A 20,705-nucleotide genomic window follows, 5' to 3' on the forward strand; every position below is an offset into this window, starting at 1 on the left:
TTATTTTATCCTGAATATGTCCAGCTTCAGCTATCTCAGCCTCAATTTGGAGCATGTTACAAAGGCTTGACCTGTTTATAAGTCCCTCAAGTTCAGCCCACAAAGATGAAAAGACCATGCCAGTCATTTTGAAATATTAGGCCAATTTATATAGTCAGGAACTTAACAGTAAAATAAGGGAGTGTTTGCTCACTTTGTTTCTCCTCTTGCTGAATTTTATTTCTACTTGGCTGTGACTTTTAAAAATAATTCCATCACCCCTGTAAATTTTATTCATTCTGTGTCCTTAGCCGTGTTCTCCAGCTTTTTCTCACTCTTAGATAGCAGGCTGATGACGTGACCTGCATATTTGACATAACATCAATGAAGAAATAATGAATTGAGACCTTCTTTGGTGATAAAGGCCATTTTTTAAGATGGACAATTGGAATGTGTCGGCTCTGATTGCTACATCAGGCAATAGCAGGTGCTTTGTCATCTCTAACTTTTATTTTCAGTAACATTCTCTTCTGCCTTGCGGGATCGTTTGTCTTCTGTTGGTAAATTCCCATCTGCACCCAAAATGAGTTTTCAGTGCTGTATCGATGGATGGATATAGTCAGTCTCTGTCCATTTAGTCTTCATCTATGTCGGCTCCCATGTTTTTTTGTGTCACAAATTAAAGAAGGGGTCTGTTTACAAAAACACCTCTGTCGTAATTTTTATGCGTGTCAATTTATCAATATTTTTTGCTTCTAGAATGATGTTACATGTGCAGAAAGAGAAAGCATTTTCATCAGAATAAGGAAGGTGTTCATAGGTAATCTCTGGATTTCCAGAGAGTTGTGGGACCAAATTGATCATGTTAGCCTATTCAGCCTATTTTAAGTATTTTAAGAAAGAAAATATTAGTCAGAATGTTTTGATGCAAAATCAGTTGGATTTCCCTCAAAGTCAGAAATCAATATTTTAAATTTTTTTATTAAAATGATGTATCATCATTGGGTCTGATTTTTCAGGTATAAAAGCAATCCTAATAAGCTTCTTGGATACCTTTGTTTCTTCAGTCCAAATCCATATAGTAGTTCTACCTACAGTAGAAAACAGCTTTTCATGATACTGAGCTCACTGTGAGGAGACCCATATCTTTTCATTCCTTTTCAGGAAGGAAGTGTCCATAGGAGTATTTAGCAGGGAACAGCCCTTGTGCACTCAAATGACTGTGCAAGGATGCAAGTGCCAGAATATTTCTGGCACAGCTCCCAGGGTTGCGCATGATTACATAGCTGTCCGTTGCAGAGACTGAGTGATCCCTGCCTGATGGTGGGGTTGTTCCAGTCCTGCTGAATTTTGTCCATGTAACCTCTTTCAAAATAGCTTTCACCTTAAAGGAACTGCATAGCCAGGCTGAAATGCAAAAGGGGAATATGACAAAAGAAAAATACATAATCTATATTTCTCCTGGTAAAGCACAGTAGTTTCACTTTTAGTTTAAAGCACATGCCATAAGCAAATGCCATTTCTGTGTATCACAGGCAGATTTCCGTTTTGCTCAGTTTTACCACTTTTGGAAAAGTTTGCTTTCCTTTAGCCCTTTAAATGTCGTGTTTTAACAGCATTACTGTAGACAGCACTAATAGTGCATGTGTGCATACCTTTTATCTCTACGCCCCAGGTCCAGACCCTAAATCCACATGCTAATTTCAACCACTGTCAGGACTAATTCCCAAAAAACGTTTTCAAGTGCTTTCATTTTACCTGTGGATAAGTAATCTCCATGAACTCTGCTCCCCTAACATGATTCATTTCCATGCAACTCCTTTTTGCGAGGGGCCAATCCAGGCTACCATTCCCATTTGCCTACCTTTCAAACATATGAAACTTCAGAGTTATTTTTTTTCTAATCATTTGATAGTAAACCATACAAAGAGTAATTTCTTCCTTCTGGTATCTGGTTACTAACTCTCTAGTAACTACTAAGTGCTATGATATTAAGTGACTGTTCTTTAGGATGTTTAATTATCTCCCGAAAGGCCCCAAAGTGCTACTAATGGATCCTCTGGCTCACGACGTACATTACTATTAGCCCCCTTTGCTTCTGGTTCTTATTCCAGTAACACCAGAAAATGGCACAGGTCCTGCAAACAAAGGAATTTTTTGCAACATGATCTCAGCCTACTTCTGTTCCCAATCCAGAAGATTTCTGTAGTTCACTGATCTCAAGTCATTCTAAATAGGTCTCATTTGGGGCTTGGTTTGCAGTGTGATGAAACCACGGGTGTCTTGCGTTCTCTTGTGTCATGGGAAATTGGGTTATTGTTTCAAAGCTGTTCCCCTTCTGGCTGTTCTAGGTAGCTTGACTATTTATCCCAGTCCTTACACACATTGCCAGCCTGCCTTCCTCTGCAAGGAGGGACCAAATCCCTGCAGTGACGTGCCGCTGATAAAGACTTCTCTCCTTGGAGTAGCCCAGTCTCTTGGACAGGTATGTCCTTTGGCCTCATAGAGAAATACAGTGAAAAGTCTGATTTAAATAGCGGCAGAACGGTCTCAGGGAAACCTGGTCATGAAGACCAAGTACCTTTTCTGAATGACCTTGGCAAAGATGGTCAGTTGACTCAAAGCTGTTTAATTTTTCTTTCATTTTTACATCTGTATGGATTTTAATTGCTGTAGCTTGAAATACATCTATTCTGATTCCCGGTTACACAGTGTGTCTGGTGAAAAATGGGGATGATAACTTCCCAGGGAACAGCCAGTGTTTCAGACCAACTGCTCTGTTAACGTCTTGGCTGCCAGATGTATTTCAGAGCTGCACTGCTGCTTTTTATAAGCCATGGAATACAGTTTGTAAGAGCAATCATCTTCCCAAATTGGTCATTACGAAAGTTAATGACCTGTTTATTAGAACATCAACCTTGGCTTTGCCTCATGCTGTTAATTAACAAATCTGTCATTAACTGCTGGTAGTCATGAATTTGTGCATGTGTGTGTTTGGGAGGAAGAGGATGGGGATGCTTCATTAGGTATAGCATATTTAAGGTAGTATCCCTGCATATTGGTAAGACCCCATTCTTACATCAGTTCACATGTTGTCCATGAATTTGTCTAATCCCTTTTGGGACCTGCTTTGTTTTCTGTTTTAATCAGATTCTGTACCAGTTTCCATAGGTGGCTGCCTAGTTCTCCTATACTGATATATTCTCAATGAATGTCAGCTTTGCGCTGACTTTATCCCTTCCATAGGGTGATTTGTGATTGTCATGCATTGGGAAGTGCACTCAGAGGGACAAAGGGCTAACCTCAGAGCAAAGAAATTGTTTATGATCGAAACTTCTCCCTGCAATAAAATTGTCTGTTTTGCAAAAGGTACCCATAACTAATTAGCTATTTGTTATTTTCAAGAAAAATGCAATCTATAATAGTGAGGTCTGGCATAACATCTGTCTCCTTAGAGAGGGTTTTGAAAACCATAATTCAGGTGAGAATTACAGGTTTTATCCGCCTTTGTTGAGATAAATGTATTTTGCCACTCCTCTCAGCCTCTAGTGCTAATTACACTGTCATAAAATGCCCTGGATTAATGAGGTTTCAAAACACATACACCCGTTTCGGGCCCTTCCTTGGTTCTGCCACGAGCTGTTCCTCCTCTCTGCAAATGAGTCCTGTTTGTATCACTGTGCAGGTGGAGATCCCAGCTGAGAGTGACTTAAAAATCAGGAGGCCCTTTGGGTAATGCCCAGCATGAATATGGTACAAGAACAAAACTGTTCAAAGGTGTTTACAGTTCAGGGGCGACCTTCTGTGAGGTGACTGAGTTGGTCTCATGACCACTTGCCCAACAGGGAGATCTCTGTACCCCAGCTCCTGTTCATGCACTCGTCTTGGCATCCATCGCATACGGCATTGATAGCTTGTACCAGCCTGTAGCAGAGCTCCCTATAACAACGAACTCTCAGACAAAATAATGAACTCAGAAAAAATAGCTCCTTGGCCAGATACCTGAATTTAAATCTGAGGGGAATCTGTTTAACAGGGCTACTTACGTATCTCACAGTTGGTTTTCTGTAAGCGCTAAAGCAGTTTGGTATCCAAATCACTCTTAATTCACATGAAAATTAAGTGCCCCTGAGTACAATTAAAAATCCCCAACTTAGAGCTGTGTTTGCTGAGGGTGCAGATAACCTTCTCAAGGTCACAGAGAAAGGCGGGAGTTAAACGTTCCCCAGTGCTGCTCTGAGCACGGATCCCGCCACTCTAGCACAGATGAAGGGAGGTGACACTGAGGTTACCACACAGGTTGCTAGAATTTGCAGACTCTGGTTGTCAGGATTGTCAGCACCCAGAGCATAATGTTTTCTACAGAGAATCGTAGAATCATAGAATTACAGAATGGTTTGGGTTGGAAGGCACCTTAAAGATCATCTAGTTCCAACCCCCCTGCTGTGGGCAGGGACACCCTCCACTAGACCACGTTGCCCAAAGCCTCATTCAGCCTGGCCTTGAACACTTCCAGGGATGGGGCCTCCACAACTTCTCTGGGCAACCTGTTCCAGTGCCTCACCACCCTCACAGTAAAGAATTTCTTTCTAACATCTAATCTAAATCGACCCTCCTTCAGCTTAAACCCATTACCCCTTGTCCTGTCACTACACTCCCTGATAAACAGTCCCTCTCCAGCTTTCCTGTAGATCCCCTTCAGGTACTGGTAAGCCGCAATTAGATCTCCCTGGAGCCTTCTTTTCTCCAGGCTGAACAATCCCAACTCTCTCAGCCTGGCTTCATAGGAGAGGTGCTCCAGCCCTCTGATCAGCTTCGTTGCCCTCCTCTGGACTCTCTCCAACAGCTCCATGTCTCTCCTGTACTGGGGCCCCCAGAGCTGGACGCAGTACTCCAGGTGGGGTCTCACCAGAGCGGAGTAGAGGGGCAGGATCACCTCCCTCGACCTGCTGGTCACACCTCTTTTGATGCTGCCCAGGACACGGTTGGCTTTCTGGGCTGCAAGAGCACACTGCTGGCTCATGTTGAGCTTCTCATCAATCAATACCCCCAAGTCCTTCTCCTCGGGGCTGCTTTCAGTCCATTCCTCGCCCAGCCTATAGTTGTGCTTGGGATTGCGCCGACCCACATGCAGGACCTTGCACTTGGCCTTGTTGAACTTCATGAGGTTCACACGGGCCCACCTCTCCAGCCTGTCAAGGTCCCTCTGGATGGCATCCCTTCCCTCCAGCGTGTCGACCAGACCACACAGCTCGGTGTCGTCGGCAAACTTGCTGAGGGAATCACTCAGCAGTCCTTTTCCTTCATTAGGTGTTTTCACCTTGCGCACTGGATTAGCCAGGAGTTAAACTGTTTGCAAATAGCAGCTCCTTCACACCAGTCCTCTCTCCAGGATCTGCAGACTCCCCTTTTCTTCTTTTTCCTGGGGGGGGTTGCTGTTTTCAAATAATTGGTCTATATTTCATTGGTGGGCAAAGAAGGGAGAAGAGGAATGGACTGTTGAGACCAGGGTGTTTCATCCTGCATGGACAGATATAAGGCAAAATAAAATGTAAAGTTTAAGAGTCACAAACTTTGATCCCAGAACTCACTCAACTGGCAAAAGACAAGCCCTTTGTTCTCCATCAACTCAGGGCCAGTCTTAGTTCACATCTAGAAAAGCAAAATAAATAGGATATTTCAGAACAGGTGCTTCAAAGCTATTTTTACCTTTGAAATGTACCACTGAAAAAAAATCTTCTAAATAAATAAATAAAAAAGAACAAAATAAAAAATACCCTATTCACCAAGTCATCAAGGAAGGAATGTAATGAAAGAGTCAAATCTTGGAAGGCAAGTCCAGTTTTAGGGTAAAAAATTTTAAATTACATTTTTTTGTGGCTTTGGCTGGCAGTTGTCTTAGCAAGTCTGAACTCAGAGGTACTTTGGAGGCTCCAGGCTACTCTACTGCCTAATCAGAGCCCCGGTCTCCTTGGAGCTCTAGTGCAATACCTCATATAAATAGTTAAATTAGAGAAGCCATCAAAACAACCTGCAGCTTTGACTGGCCACTGGAGCCTTCGTATAAATGGGAGGAATATAAATGAGAAATAAGCAAATGATTCTTCCATTTGTGGCAAAAATCCTAACTTTCACATTCAGTGTTTCATGTGTTGATTATAATCAAGCTGCTTACTGAATGCGCTCAGAGCAGGAAGGGAGGCAGAATGGAGCTGGAAGCATCGTGTTTTCAGTAAATCATTTCTTTAAAACAGCAGTCTCCTTACCAGCTAAAGACCTTCTCATCGTAAGTGCATCTGGCATTGTCAACAAATCCTGTGTCTTTTCACTTGATTGATCATGGACTTTAAAGAAGTGGTTATTTCCCTGATAAATGAGGTATCATATGCATTCATCTATTACAGAAATGCTGTAGATAATTAATCACTGCCATCAGCTCATTACAGCTCTTAAGGGCACGTGTGAATATTCTCTAAGTTAACAGAACAAAAACTCCATGAGGAAGGTTAATAGTACTTTTTAAATCAAAGTGACATTGCAGAATAGGTCAGTCACTGCCTTTTAGATTTGGTACTTGCACCACAGGATCTCTTGTGAGACCCCTTGCCCAGTAACAATGGGCCAAGGTCACACCCAGTGGGAAGTGGAGCAGTTGTGCCAAAATCTGGGGAACCATCCCCGCTGGAGATGCAAAGCTCTGTGGGTGCTGCCAGCTGAGAAACTTTGTCAATGCAAAGCATAACCCAAGGCTAAAAGCAGATCACAAAATGTGTCAAACACACATGGGATCCCATGGGCAAACTGCCGCTGGACCTCAACAGTCAACAGCATGAATAATCATTTTATGCCTCCTTTCACCCCTCCTAGGAATGGATGAGAGAGGATCTGTTCGACAGTGATGATAAATGTTCACTTTAGGAGAGGCGATTGTCACTCTACTAGTTTGCTAGCCCAAGCCCATGTGTCTGCATTGTTTTCTTTCAAATGGTTATCTTTAAAAGTGGTAGCATAAGATCAACTCTGACTTGCTGAGCTGTTGGGAAAGATTATAATGAAATTTTTTATTTCTGCCAGCAGTGGCCACATCAGGCTGATATCTCTCACCTGCATGTGTGCAGCTCCCTGGGAAGTCACGGACCTCACACCTCGCTAACTGATGCTGTTCATCTTGATATATTACCTCCTACTGAATCTCTCGCTCTTTCAAAGCCTTTGGGAAAAAGTGCAGATAAATGGTGAAAGATTTGTTTTCTTTACCCATGCAGTTCACTCATTGGTTTGTACAAATACCTGCGGGGTGTCTTGAGTCAGGTTAGGCTCTGTTCACTCAGAAAGCAGTCTTGGATGGACCAGTAGAAATGACCAAACATGTTTCCTAAGAGATTTTTTGCATAATCAAGTTAGAGGTTTCACTTGCAGGGTCTGTTCAAGATGTGGTACGAATAACTACAATAGAAAAAGAAGCTATAGCATAAAAAATTCAGGAAAGCATTCTAGGAGAATCATTTTCAAAAAGAAAGACTCTTGTTTTGCCTGCTTCTCTGGATTTCTGAGTAGGATTACCACAGTATGTGTGGATAGCAAGACTTTCTGGAGGGTAACAGTTTTGGAGGGGACATTTATTTTTAGCAATGTATTCCCGAGTTGTAACAAAGATGAAAACCATCTGATTTTCAAACTAGGGTGTTCAAGAATTTGGTTTGGGATTGTCAGAGCAGAGGGAATAGAAAGGTCCCAGGTTGGGGGAAAAAAGCAATGACCCTTCCCAATCTTTTCAAAAAAGACTGTTGAAATTTATGGTTTTAGTCATAGGCAAAGTAAGTGGTTGAAGAGGGCAGAAGGTTATGGAAACAACAACATGGTAACATTTGAGACAAATTCTCCTTTAAATTACCAGAGGATTTTTACTTCCGGTTTTCTCTGTCAACTATAGTAATCCTTCCACTAGTGAAATATGGCAGAGCTCTGGCAGGGACTTCAGGCTGTAGCTGCTTCTCAGGACAGCCCAGTACAGGCAATTCAGGCCTTGATCAAGAGAAGGATCTCAGCTCATCTTTGATTTGACATTAATGAATAATCACATCTTTAAACAAGAACAGTTTGCTTAAGTCTGCCCTGCAAGATGGTCTTAAAGCACCAAATGTCCTTTCTTTGACCTTGCTAAAAAATTCAGACGCATATTTTTTCATAGGGAGCCCATTCGTAGAGAAGAAGGGGCACCCAGAAATCATAAGAGAACAAATAAGATTTTGGTTTCACTGCAGATGAAGCCAGAGGAGCAATGCGCAGAGCTACAAGGAAGAGGAAACAACGCAGGCAGCTCTGCCGGCCAATGATGTACTAAAAACCCCAAAGACTTGCATTTGTTTGAAGGCTGCTAAGGAATATAAACCCATACACTTAAAAGGAGCTGCCTTTCAAACACAAAACAAAAACAAGCCAGCCCTGTGAAAGGAAGGCATAAAAGCAGCTTGATGTATTCTGACGGTGAAATTAGAAAGCAGACATGTATAAAAGCCAATGAGCAAACTGTGCAAGTCAAGAAATATGATGTGCCCCATATTCTTTTAATAGTTTATTACTTAGCAGATTACACAATATTTGACACTGATGCTTGAAAAGCCTCCTGCCGTTTAACAGTACTCTGCAATAAAATGCTATATTCTGGTAGTGCACCACACTGCCATTATAACCCAGAATTTGTAAGGGAATATTTCCCTTCCCTTTAGTCTGTCTGTCATTTTGCTTAAAGAAAGAGAAGAAACTGTGCCTTCTCTCCACCCTCTTTTCCCTGATTACATGTCCCCAGCCCTGATTGCTGCTCCCTGAGAGCTTTCCTCCTGCCTGGGTTTTCCTTGCAGTTAGCCTTTCCCGGTGTTGCTCAGAGACTGCAGAGGGGACGGCAAGAATACACAGAAAATTGCAGCAGAGGCAGTAAGGCAGCAGTAGGTGGAGGGAAAGTTACTATTTTCCACAGTCAGGGAAAGTGGCTGTGCCGCGGCAGAGGGTGGAGGGCCTTATACGCGGGGGGAAAGGCTCTTCTGCATGGGATTAGATGTCCAGCTGAAGGCTGCTGCGGGGAAGAGATGTTACTTCGAACAACAGGCTGGAAAGATGATCCCTTGGCAGCGTTTGTTGTTGGCAGAAGGGATACAGAATAGCTCCAGCAAAAGATGAATTCACTAGGCAGTCAGGGGCAGACACATCTTAGAAATCTTACCGAGTAAATTTCCAAGATCTGGATGTGGCTTAGGCTGGGGAGAAGACTACATTAAAAAATAAGAGTGAAATGAAGATAGAGTTTAGTGTCCCTTGCTAAATACCTGGATGCAGAACTGCAGGGAAACCTGGCGCACTTGTTTTTCCACCATAGCAGTGCTGTAAACGATCCCTGACAATGCATTTCTTTAATAATTTCTCTCCTTCAATAGTTATAGCAGTAGCTGTTGGAATTAATTATGATTAATTTAATTATAGGTATAAACCAGGTCTTTTTCAAAGTGAATTATAGTTTCCTTCAATAGTATGTGGTGTTTAAGCACTGGTAATTAAGGGTTTGAATGAGGGCTTGACAGTACATTTTCCCATAATTGAAATTCCACTGCAAAGCCCATAGTGTTTGCAATCCAGCACACAGCCATGAGCTTTCTCTGGTTTTTTTTGGTGGCAATGTATGTAAGGGTGGTTACCATGAAGGGCTGCCTTTTATCGACCTACTGCCAAATACCTAAGATGTCTAAAAATTCATTTAACGTGTTTATCTGTGTAGTTCAGTCTTAATAAGGCTTAAAATGACAGTGCTGTGGGTTTGAAACTCAAGTGTCAGTCCCATTTGCATGGGAAGGGGAGAGGATTTGCATTTAGCCTGAAGTCTCTGGCTCTGACCCTCCAAGGGGGAAGAGCCTCTTGAAGGCTGCAGGGAGGGCTTTTGTTAGAGAAACCCAGTTCTTTCACAGAAGATATGTTTGTGGATTGCGCACTTCTGAGAGCTCAGGTGCCAATAACGTGGTCTCAGGCATATCTTCAGAGCAGGAGCAGTGAGCCTGGGGTGCTGCCGCTTTGGGGTGAGGGCTCCTGCCCAGCCAGGCTACACTGTCGCTTTGACCTGGCTGCATGGTGGCTTTAATGAAGTGTTAGCTATTTAATCCCACTGGAAAAAACCCATGCTGTAGTCAATCTCTAGCATTTCCTGTGGTTTCCATTTGGAGAAATACTAACTTGTTGGAATGGCTTTAGAGTAAACAGAAATAATTTGTCCTGTGATAATTCAAAAGCACAAATCCACCTTAGCACATGGTGACAGGGGAGTGACAAGGCCTGGTGGTTGCAGGCAGTGCCTGCTTCTTGGGAATACCTGTCCTTCTGGGACTGGCTGTAGTATGCCCAGCCATCTGGATGAGTTTCTGTGGCTTTTAAATTCAATGGGAAAATGATCATGTTAACCAGCTGTTTAAGGAGAGGTTTATGGAGGCATTAGTTTACTCAGCGTGAAGTTACTTACAATTTCTAGGTGTCTCCTGTTGCAGGTTTAAGAGTAACCCTCCATGCTAGATTCAGGCTCTATTCACAGTAAAATCTGGCACAGGGTGCAACAAGGAGGAAGAGGCCATTTCAGGGGTTGTGACAGGAGCTGGGTGTTAGTGGGAGCTTCATGGCCAGCAGGGAATGGCTGGGGCTTTGGTCTCTCCTGCTTCCATGTAACAGCTGGATAAACACACCACCAGCTCCATAATCCACCAGACTAGGGCAGGTTTACACACCACACACTATTGGCTTCGTACCAGGCCACACAATCTGTTGTCTAAAAATATACGCCCATATCCATACAGTGGATAAAATGACACCACTGTTCAGCTCAACACAAAGGTGATGTCACCTAAGTATGAACACAAAGGAACTGCATGATCATGGGGCAGCCAGCAAATGGCAGTCCCTTCTCACGTCTTCTCCAGGCTTTTCCCTCAGCCACGGAGGGAGGAAAAGTTTTCACATTGAATTTGCAGTCTTTTGTCAGGTTGTCACAACCTTAACATTATTTAAATGTAATTTTTTAGTCTATGAATTTGGATTATCCATGGATTCAATTCATTACCAACACATGCCTAGTAGCCAGTTTCTAAATTATGTTGCTGCTGACTTGAATTATTATAAATAAGACTGTGCCAAATGTCAATTGATTATTCAGGAGTAATCAATAGAGAGAGAGAAAAGACAGCTTTGGTTGACTAACAGCAAATGATTTTTATTCCACAGTCCTGGAATTTAGAGTGAGGCACTAAGTCAGGCTGCACGCCAGTCCCCCAACAAACAGATGCAAAAGAAAAGTGACACTGGTCTCCTTACAAGTAAGAACCAGCAAGTGTACGGTTGGCTCTCCGCCCGTGGGGCCACAAGCACAGATGTCCCTGGAAAAGGCTTGCAACTGATAAACCTCCAGGTTTTGTCATTGACTTGTTCTTAGACTGGTATTTTGTCTCCATATGTGGGAGCTCCTTTTGAATCCTCTCCCTGCGGCGTTGCCGTTGTGATGCCGCTGTGGCAGGTGGGGGGTGGCTGGCTGCCAGGTGCCCCCCCAAGCCGCTCACTCACTCCCCTCCCCAACAGGACAAGGGGGAAAACGAGGTGAAAAAAACACCCTGTGGATTGAGATAAAGACAGAGAGATCGCTTACCAGTTACTGTCACTGGCAAAACAGTCTTGACTTGGCAAAAATTAAATTTATATGTTTTCCCAGAGGCGCCACCACCTTGGCACTGAAGGCTTCAGGAAAAAAAGGCAAGGAGAAGTATGTCAGCATGTTTCAAAGGGAAGCTTTGCTGCCAGACTTTGCTCTTCTTTGCAAAGGGCTTTCTCCCTGCCCATGGACAGGAAGGCATCCACTTGAAACCCATCCTTTCGTCACCCTTCTCAGCATGAAAATCTGAATCCAAAGGGGAAAGCAAATATAGATATATTTTGTGTGGGAGGAAGGCTGCATTAGTTGTCGTGCCTTTTTCTACTTGTGTGCAGTTGCCAAAGGGGACGTGTACCTGTGTCCCAGGTGCCCCAGGTCACAGTTCTGTGTCTAGGTGTACAGATGCATTTGCCAGTGCTTGAAACGAAGACAGAGGGTTTCATTCTGCTCCTGGAGGTACATGGGGTTGCCTCCAGCACAGGCTTCTGTGGGTGAAAGTATTTTAAACTGCAACATCAAAATTCACCAGAGATGTCCATCAGGACCCTCAGAAATGCTTGCGGTAATAACTGAAAACGGGGCAGATTAAGGAGCGCGGTCCTATGGCTTGCTTTCTAGTGGAAAGAGTTGTGCTGAGCTCAATAGACCTCCTCAGTTGTGCAGTACTGATGAAAAGAGCAGCAATCCCATCCAAGAGACATAGCCTGCCCCTGTATCTGCCTACAGTGGAATTTCCAGGCTTATTTCTAATGAACACCTTAAAACACAATGAGTAACATTCATCCTTTGTGTAACTTTATGAATTTTATTACAATCACAGAGGAAAAACTGTTATTGCTGTGACAGATCTGCAGTCATGCCAGCTTTCACTCTCCTGGTATTTGCTGCTTTTCTGAAAGCCTGCTGGAGTCCTGCAACTGTAGGGTTCTCTGTAATTGCACAGGAATCCAGCACTCAAAATAAACAAATAAATAAAACACATGTTTCTAGACACTGTAGCTGCAAAGGAAAGCTTTAAAAATATGAACCTAAAAGGAGAATTTAAGAGAATCCTTGATGAACTCTTAATTAAACAAGATATTCAGCCAGGGTAGTGCTTTTTTTAAAAAAAAAGCCTCCCTACTGGGAAAATACTAGAGGGTTTTTTAGCTATTTAGCATGAAAATAATGGTCTGAAGAAGCACTGCCTGGCCTGAGATTTTTAACACTTGCCTCAAATCATTTCATTGCCATACAGTCACAGTCAAAAAAATAAACTTTGTGGTTTTTATCTTGGAGGCTGGTTTAGAAGTTTTCTGCCTGGGTTTGCTTTGGGTTTCCAGGTGCGGTGATGTCAGTAGGGGCTGTAAAATCACAGCCGCAGGTGTCAGAGGTGCTGGAGCAGTCAATTCCAGTGGGCTCCAGCTGTGTAATGCAGGGCTCATTTGCACCTGGGGAAGGTGGGAGCTGTGGGGCTAGGGTAGTGCCTGTGAGGAGGTGGGAGGATGGGATATTGGATGAGTGTTTTGGCTATATAGGGATAACTTGGATGTTCTTGGAGTTTCTTGAAGTGAAGCAGGTATGTGTTTCTTGGGGGTGTATACCAGCTGCTGGCAGTGTTAGAAAGGAATTAGACTTTTTTATTACTGTATGTTAGCTGGAAAGATTGTGTTTTGTTGTGGTTTGATATGAGATGGGGCAGTAACTGCCATAGCAGCCTGCCTTGCTATTGCTTTGCCCTGCACTGGGGCATTTGAGGGTAGCCCCACAAAAAAGTCTGGAGCTGGGTCTTTGTGTTGTGAGACTTGCCCGTGTGTGGGGTATAGGGAAATGCTTACCTGGGATGGGGTGAGGAGGCTGCTGAGCTTTTGTGGAGTTGTTTTTCCTCCTGTACCCACCGTCCCTCTGCAGTGGGGATGTGGAGCTATTCCCCTCCCTTTGCCCTGAGTGCCACCTTTATTCAGAAGGGCTAGGTGGGTAGACCCTTCCTCTTTTCTGGCAGGATCTGTGTGCCACTGCAGCTTTAGGCTTTACTCCAAAGCATAAAAAAAAGCACTCCAGCATCTAGAGCAAACCCCTGCAGCATGTGATGGCTGGGCTGAAACCTCATCAGAAAAATTCTTTTTTCTTCATGCTGGGCTGCTTTGGGTCACTCCCTAACCTTGGTGATCTTTGCATTTTCATGAGCTTTTTGGGGGTTTTGGTGGGTTTCTTTGCATAATGATCACATAATGATGTTCCAATAACTTTGATTGCAGAGTGAGTCCTGTGCGAATGCTAATGAGTGCATTAATACTTAGCCTGACACTAAGCTATTACACATGCAACCATCCCACAGCAGTGAGATGTTTGTATCAGTGAAACTAGGCTGGATGGAGGGAGATTCAGTTTCTTTATGTGCTGCTGTTAATTAGGCATGTGGAGGATGGTAAACATCTTGGGAAAAGACTGACTGCTACAGTATGTCTTTGGGTGGCTGACATGGCATTTCCTGAGTGGTTGTGGATCCAGTTTTGGATGTGCCATAGGCACTTACGCCAGCACAGCTCTTGTCCTTGGCTCAGGGAGCCAATTAATACTGAAAATGACTCTTTTCACTTCATATCTTGTGGTAAGCATCAGGAAAAGATAATGGTTGATGCAACTTGTCTTGTGGCTGCTTTCTGAACTCTCATTACTGTAGTTTGAAACGCGGGGCTAAGGATAGTGCTGTCTCCATGTTGCATGCAGCTTAATGGCCAGCTCCTGACTACTTGTGAAGAATGTGCCTGGGAAAAAAGCTAAGGGAGTGCTTTCAGACAAGGTGAGGGTACTCATACTTTGTGCTCCTGTAGGTGCTGAAGTACAGATTTGAAGTGGTGGAAAAAGCTCCTCTTGGCATTTAAATAAATACATAGGCTGGGACGTTTAACAGGGAGAATGCTTGCAGATGGTGATGGTAGGAATGGCAGCCAAACCATTGCAGAGCTGCAGCTTCCCTCCAGGTTAACAGCACATGCAAGTATCAGTATTTCAGCTGCTAGAATATATTGCCTTTAATTCTTTTTTTCCTATGAAGTTTCAACAGAAAGGGAAAGAATAATGTTCTGGTATCTATGTGGTCAAACAATTAACCCCTTCTTATATGGGTTACCTCTGTGTGTAAAGCGCTTATGTGACAGGTGAATAGGATGTGCTCTCAGACTGACTGCCAACAAGTTTCTTACGCTAGACATCCAAATGCTACCGAAGTGACAAAATGTTCGAGACGTGTCGTACATAAGCATACATGTGTTACAAAGGCTGCTAATATCAGAGCAGTTCAATCTGTGAAATATGTTGGCATAAGGAATACTTAGCATCTAAGAGACACATTTCTACAGTACTGTGTGTCGCTCCAGAAACTTTCTATGCACTAGATGATAGTTTTTAAAAAACAAGAATTAATTGCTTGGCTTGAAATGTAGTGGAATAACTCAGGAGAACTAGGCTTTTAAATGTGACATAAATCAATGGGAGCCCTAACTCAGGATTTTCTGCAAGCAAGAAACAATCAATGCACTTGGAAGAGTTGTTTTCAAAAAGCACCTTACTTCAAACTCCTAGAACAGCATCCATGGCAAAACTAGTGTTTGGTTTTTTTAAAGTTTGTTTTTGTCTTGCTCTTTCTACCATCCTTTAACTGAAGGTCTGTGGTGTGGGTGTTTCTAGAATGACTACCTAGTGATTATTCTGTTTTGATGCTGTGGGTTGTGGAGGGTGGGTTTAAAGCAGCAAATACTTACTAAATTATCTCTGGCTTTCATGGGGAAAAACTGCAGCTCTTTGTTCTGTGCTTGCCAGTCCTGCAGTGTAAGGCATGGCTTAATTTCACATGGGTTAGCTGGCTGGGAATATGGTACTGGAGCCTTCTGCAAGCAGGGTGCAAGGGCTTCCCGGCCAGTCCTTGGATGCCCCACCACAGGCAATGCAAGTTTGCATCTCTGCAGCCCAGTCTAGCCAGAGCATGATGTTGCTTGGGGCAAAACTTCCCCAAATGGTTGTCTGAATATTAACTGGCCTTTGTGCTGCCAAGCGGTGCTGCTCTCCAAGCTGTGCAGCTGACAGTGGCTGTTGCTGCTTGGGTCAGGCTGCTGCTGGGGAGTAGGGCAGGTAGGGTGACCGGAACGTGTTTGCTCCAAAATGGTGCAGGTTGGGTGCCTGTCTTGCAGACGCTGTGTAATGAAGTATTGGGAAATATAGTGACTTCATTGAGTGGCTCATGAAGGGAATTATTTTGAGATGTATCTGGATACAATTTGACTGGCAGCATGGACCGCTTCTTGCATCTTGATGGTTGCTTGGAGAAGTCTGTAGTGATTGAGGCCTCCACAGACATCCAATTTTGTGCCAGATCTTACAGGGAGGCCACAAAATAGTTTTTCTCTGTCTACTCTGCTTTCTAGTCACAAGGTGATAGCTTTTATCCTGACTTGTGCTTTTACCCTTCAAGGCCTCTCGGTGTTGTAGGGTAGCATTTTGTGTAAGCAAGGTTGGTAGACCCCCAATTTCTGTGCTTATGTACAGATAGGCTAAATGCTTTCTCTAAGGAACTGAAGCTCTCCGATTCCAGGATGCTTTTCCCCCTTTCCCTTGGTTTGTAGTGAATGCAGGAACCACTGGCAGTCCAAGCACCTATTCTCTGCTTTGAGCAGCACAGGCAAATCCTATATGCATGAGATAATATTAAATCTGTGCTGTCGTGGCTGGACAGTAACAATGGTGAATTCAGCACATCATCCCTCCTGTGCAGTCTGACGATGTCTACATGTAGTCATTACCCATACCAGGGAGCTGGGCTGCTCGGCATTACTGCAATTTGTAAATGGCTTCATTTAGATGTCACCAATGAACTAATTTATGGAAGCTGTAATTAGTGATGATGGGACTGCAGGTGGAAAGCAGTAAGTGGTGACATTACTTAGTGACTTCATGAGGGATTTTGAGTGTCCAGCAGCCGGCTGCTGTATGTAAGGGAAGAATGACAGCAAATGAGGGAAAACAAAACAAACCCCCTGAATAACAACAAAACAACAACAAAAAATGGAAATGTGTCTGGAAAGACAGATGGAAAATGAAAATCATCTGAGTGCTGGATAACCTGATTTTAGGTTGTTATTTTCCAGCAGAGAGGCACATGCCATCACAAATGTACTGAGTCAAATAACTTCCCAGTGCCCATGTTTGTTATTCCCTTGAGGATGCTGGTTGATCTCTGGGAAAGTGGGCTCTGCAGGAAGGCATGTGCCTTAAGCCATTGCCAGACTGATCTAAAAATGTCCCAGTGGTTATGGCTTGGCCTGAGCACCCCTAGTAAAGAAATGATGTGCATGAAGCAAGGGACAGAGATTAGCCTGGCTTTGAAAGCAGGGCTTAAAATGATTGCTTGCTCCACAGGTTGTAGTTTCCATTCACCCAGGCACACCCTTGCGTGCTCTGTGTACTGTGGCCAGTTTCATCGCTGCATGAGGTACAGGAAAATGCTCAGCTACAACAAAAAATGGGGGCTGTAATAGCTTATCCTCACCAGAGCACGTATACAAAGGGACGTATTTACTTGCACATGTGTGCTGAGGTAGATCCCTGCAGAGACATCATATCACGGTTGTTGCATGGTTCCCGTTACAAAGCTGTTGGATCTGGTCCTTGCTTGTGCTGCTGAACAATGAGGGGGGAACCCAAAGAAAGGAACAAAATAGAGCATGAATTGCAACCATTGGCTGCCAGTGGGGAGCTTTTTCAGCTTCCTAAGGTTGTGTAAACTGAGTTTCTGCTTTGTGAGTTGAGGTTCCTGTGACCTCCACAGAAATATGTAAGAAACAGCTCTGCGTAGTGAGATAAGCCAACCGAAGGGCATGAGATGGAAACTGTCCAAAGGCAGTTTTCTGGGCTGCTTGTGTGACTTGGCTCCTTATGCCTGTTTTAAAAGTAATGTGGTGAGTGCCAAGACTCTGTGCACAGGAGCGGTGGGAAGAGGCAGTCTATAAAAAGTGATTGTGCAGTTGCTGTGATTTTATTTATTTATTTTTAATTTTCTGTGGTCTCATCCTAGTGGCCTCTAATGAACTCTTGCAATAGCCACAGTGGAGGGAGATGTGACAGTTTGAACAGATGTTCACTGCTAATATGTTCTTTGCATCAAGTGAAAAATAAGAGGAGTGCCTGAAGGAAAGTAAGAGAAGTATTTTGAAGGGGTTTGAGGCAGAGGTGTTTTTTTACATGAAGGCCCTCCACCATAAACCATCCATCGGAAGCAACTATTGGCCAGATTCATAAGCTGTATTTTCTCTGTGAGAAGGGAGGGTATAGCAATACAAGTCTGTTATGGGAAACTTGTACAGGACAGGCCTGATGGAGGGAGGGAACCAAGCACAAGAAGTATTCTTTTATCAGGGAGGATGGGATTACCTTAACTACAAAGGTCTGTTTTCTGGATACTTTTTCCTCTTTGGGTCCATGCTGTTTGGCATTGCTGGTGATTCTTACTGTGCCAGCTGGAGTCAATAGCTCTCCTGTGCTTACCCCATTCTTGATCCCCGTTAGGAGGATGGTGCATCTGTGGGTTGGGTTGTGTTACATCGCTTTTCTGGCATAATGGGGCTGAAAAAGCAAAATGCACACCTTGAGGTAGCTGTAGCTTCCCAACAGCTCAGTTTGGCTGGAGAAAGGTGATTCCTAAGATGGCCCTGCAGTCATAAGCTTGCTAATTTCCCCTTTTCTTGCATCTTAAATCAGCAATCTTTTTTTCATAATGCTCCATTCCCTGGACTCATGTGATTAAGACTGAAATTGCTTTTCTGTTCAATTAAAGAAGTACCTTTTAAGTAAAAAAGGTAGAAAGAACAGAATGAAATAACTGTATCAGTCTTTTCAGGTTAATTAGGGAAAAATTTTGAGCTACCCCCTATGTTTAAAATCATGTGAATATGGAAACTCTATCTCAGCATTTCTTTTGTCCTAATTGCAGAGTGAAAATAATTAAATATTTTTCAATTCAGTATTGAATTGCAACTCTAGTTCTTTAATTCAAATTTCATACTTAGTTTTCCTACACAACTATGAAATGTCCTGTCTTTGATCAGTTAAAAATTAAATCGGCATCTGTCTAAAATGCTACTTTACCACACAAGTCAAACGAAGAAAACACGTTTTGCTACAGGTTTTCCTCTGCAAAAGTCTTTTTACTTGTATTTTGCAGAAATATTTAAATAACTTGAAGATAAGTCCTCAAGGAGTTCTGTTAGTACCTGTGATTCAAGGCTAGGTGTGGTACTCTTAACACTGTAAAATGACCCAAAACCTGATTAAAATTGTGAAAATCATGCTTAACACAGAGTTGATATGATTTAATCATGTGTTGACTAATAACAAATCAGTATTTGCACTGCCTAGGCTTCTTTCTTAAAAATGAAGTAACGCATGGAGTAGCTGCAAAATGGAGCAAAACTCAATGTGCTAACCATAGGAGCAATGCTGATCTCTCGCAAAAACTGTCCTTGGAGGAAAGCGAGCAGCAGTGGCAGTTTGCAAGCTGGCATTGCCATGTCTGCATCCTGTCAGAGCGCGCGAGAGAGCCCAGCACAGGCGTAATCAGTTTAGTATTCCCCTTGGGTTGTTATAAACAAAATCAATATGTACTAATGACTGCAGCAATAAATTTCATCATGCTTCATATGGTAACGTTCTGCACTTACCCAGTTGTTGGTTTGACAGAGAGCAATAGAGTTTACCCTTTTAAAGTTGTAAATTACTATGAAAATGCTGAGCCTCACGGTAAAATACATTCATGGATGATTTTAAGCTTAGGAAATATTGGTAATACTTTCACTAAGCATACTATTAAAATAAATAAATAGTATTTATTGCTTGGTTTCCCAGCTGCAGCTGGGTGAAGAAACATGGCATGCATGTTTATCATGCTACTTGTGGTTTCATAATGTTTATCTAAAATTGATTCTCAAAGAAGCCATCTGAGAACCTTATTTTTTCACATATCTGTCCAAAAAAATCTTCTTCCAGCACAGATTTGTAGCAAGTAAAATCTTGATTTTTTTTTTTAATTTTAGTGCTGTTTAGTTTAGGAGCCCTTTTTCTATTTAGAAATTTCCTCTTGCCTTTTTTTTTTTGTATGTTGGTAGAGAAACCTTTGGAAGTTGGATTAAATGCTTCAGCCCCAAATGAAACATTTGAGACTTTTTGCTCATATTATATTCCAAGCTTCAACACTCAATGCTTTCTTCTGAATAGAAATGGAATACTGAAATCACAGGAGTCTCCCTCAAAGTAGAAATACAGATCTTTTTCTACATGTCTGCTACCAAGTCTTTTTCTCTCTTAAACTTTGGAGCCTATAAGGAGACAGAAAATCCAGGTTCTTTGAATTATAGATTTATTATTAAAATCCATCCACCTGAGAACTCCCAAGAGTCAGTTTTGGATAGCCCTTAATTGTATTGCAGTCACCTTCACAAACTTCACTGAGCTGTGTCCCTTGAAAGGGACTCTTAAGCCACAGGTGTATATAATGGCTCTGGAAAGGATCTAGATAGAGCACAGGAGGAAAAGATAATTGCTGGTTTTCAATATTCAAGTTAAATTTTTCAAAAGCACAACCAGCTATAATCCAGTTGCCTCTGCACAGACGTGTAGCACTGTTTGAGATGCCTGGAGCTATCTGAGCCATCCTCATGGAGGGGCAGATCCACCTGAGTGACCCCCTGCAACAGGCTCAGCTCCAGCCTGGCATCAGTTTTAGAAGTTTTCCCAAAACTCAGCCATTCCACTCCTAACACAACTCAGAGTTGTCTGTATGTGAATAATCTGGGCTTTCTGTCCCTGAGGGTGAATGAGATCCACTCCTCAAGCCTGCTTCTCCATGATAATAATTTCTCATTGATCTGGAAATAAAGCAAGCTGCCAGAAGCCACAGTCCGAGTGTGTATTATAGCTGAGAATAAATCAAACCTGCCATACTATTGGCAAAGATCAAACCTGCCCTGCTGACTCGAATTCTGTGCAGTATGGCAGCACAGCATTTGGTCAAAGAAGGCAAAAA

Source organism: Grus americana, chromosome 4, assembly GCF_028858705.1.
Source record: "Grus americana isolate bGruAme1 chromosome 4, bGruAme1.mat, whole genome shotgun sequence".
NCBI lineage: Eukaryota > Metazoa > Chordata > Aves > Gruiformes > Gruidae > Grus > Grus americana.